This window comes from Petromyzon marinus, unplaced genomic scaffold (genome assembly GCF_048934315.1).
Source record: "Petromyzon marinus isolate PM22_M1 ecotype Great Lakes invasive population unplaced genomic scaffold, UKy_Petmar_22M1.pri1.0 PM_G_Scaffold_71, whole genome shotgun sequence".
Classification (NCBI taxonomy): Eukaryota; Metazoa; Chordata; class Hyperoartia; order Petromyzontiformes; family Petromyzontidae; genus Petromyzon; species Petromyzon marinus.
The window spans coordinates 222501-225000 of NW_027423026.1; positions in this window are offsets into that span (position 1 = coordinate 222501).

Here is a 2500-nt window from a genome sequence, read left to right on the forward strand (position 1 = left end):
AGGAACGCCATGAAACTTCCAGAGGCATTTGCAGCAGAAAGGCACGTGCACTCAAAAATTTTAATATTTTTCACGCATAGACCCCGTCAAACGCTAGAAGTTGGCGGGGATGTCTCTCTTGTGGCTCACGGGGCTGTTAGGGTCGCACAGAAATGCCTCGGAATGGGAAAACGGGTCATTTTTGTGTGGCCACATTGCATAGGAACGGCATGAAACTTCCAGAGGCATTTGCAGCAGGAATGCATGTGCACTCAAAAACGTCTATATTTTTCACGGATAGACCCCGTGAAACGCTATAAATTGGCGGGGATGTCTCTCTTGTGGCTCACGGGCGCTGTTAGTTAGGGTCGCACAGAAATCCCTCGGAATGGGAAAAGGGGTCATTTTCGTGTTGCCACATTGCGTACGAACGGCATGAAACTTCCAGAGGCATCTGCAGCAGAAATGCATGTGCACTCAAAAACGTCTATATTTTTCACGGATAGACCCCGTGAAACGCTAGAAATTGGCGGGGATGTGTCTCTTGTGGCTCACGGGGCTGTTAGGGTCGCACAGAAATCCCTCGGAATGGGAAAACGGGTCATTTTCGTGTTGCCACAATTGGCATACGAACGGCATGAAACTTCCAGAGGCATTTGCAGCAGAAATGCATGTGCACTCAAAAACGTGAATATTTTTTCACGGATAGACCCCGTCAAACGCTCGAATTTGGCGGGGATGTTTCTCTTGTGGGTCACGGGGCTGTTCGGCTCGCACAGAACTCCCTTGGTCCACCTGATTCGTGCATACAGGCAGCAACTAAAACTCTGTAAACCTGCTGTGAGGACATCTAAACAGTGGACCAGTGAGGCTGTGGAAGATTTGCGGGCGTGCTTAGACTGTACTGACTGGGATATGTTCACGACTGCTACCAATAGTCTGGATGAACTCACAGAGGCTGTGTACATCAGCTTCTGTGAGGACTGCTGTATCCCAACACGTACCAGGGTGAACTTTAACAACAACAAGCCCTGGTTCTCAGCAAAGCTCAAAAGGTTGAGGTTGGAGAAGGAGGAAGCGTTTAGGAGTGGGGATAGAGACAGATTCAAGGAGTCGAAGAACAGGTTTAGCAAAGCGGTGAGAGAGGCTAAACGACTGTACTCAGAGACACTAAAACACCAGTTCTCTACTAACGACGCTGCTTCTGTCTGCCAAAGGGCTCAGGCACATCACCAACTACAAACCCAGAGCGCCCCACACCACTAACGACTCCCGCCTAGCCAACGACCTGAACGAGTTCTACCGTAGATTTGAAAGACAATTGGACTGTCCTGAACCACCCCTTCCCACCCAAGAGGCCCCATCCCCCACCCATACTACAGAAACGACTCTCTCCTTTCAGGAGGGAGAAGTTAATGGGCTTTTCAAGAGGCAGAATCCACGCAAAGCAGCCGGGCCGGACTCTGTCTCTCCAGCCACCCTCAGGCACTGCGCTGGCCAGCTGTCTCCGGTGTTCACCAACATCTTTAACACCTCCCTGGAGACATGCCATGTACCAGCCTGTCTCAAGTCCTCCACCATCATCGCTGTGCCCAAAAAGCTAAGGCCAACAGGACTAAATGATTACAGACCGGTCGCCCTTACATCTGTGGTAATGAAGTCTTTTGAGCGCCTGCTCCTGGCACACCTCAAAGCCATCACAGACCCTCTCCTGGACCCCCTTCAGTTTGCCTACAGAGCCAACAGGTCTGTGGACGACGCAGTTAACATGGCCCTCCACTTCACCCTACAGCATGTGGACGCCCCAGCATCCTACGCCAGGATCCTGTTTGTGGACTTCAGCTCTGCCTTCAACACCATCATCCCTGCCCTGCTTCAGGACAAGCTCTTCCAGCTGAACGTGCCCTACTCCACCTGCAGGTGGATCACAGACTTCCTCTCTGACAGGAAGCAGTGCGTTAAGCCGGGAACAGAAGTCTCTGACTCCAGGTCCATCAGCACGGGAACTCCTCAGGGCTGCGTCCTTTGCCCACTGCTCTTCTCCCTGTATACCAACAGCTGCGCCTCCAATCATCTGTCCGTCAAACTCTTGAAGTTTGTCGGACGACACCACCCTCATTGGGCTGATCTCTGGTGGGGATGAGTCTGACTATAGGTGGGAAGCTGACAACCTGGTGACCTGGTGTAGCCAGAACAACTTAGAGCTAAATGCTCTAAGGACAGTTGAGATGGTTGTGGACTTCAGGAAGAATACAGCCCCACTCACCGCCATCACCCTGTTAGACTCCGCAGTCAAAATTGTGGAGTCCTTCCGCTTCCTGGGCACTATTCTCTGCCGGGACCTCAAGTGGGAACTGAACATCAGCTCCCTCGCCAAGAGAGCTCAACAGAGGATGTACTTTCGACGGCAGCTGAAGAAATGCAACCTGCCAAAGACAATGATGGTGCAATTCTATACAGCGATCATTGAATCCATCCTCACCTCCTCCATAACCGTCTGGTACGCTGCTGCCACTGCCAA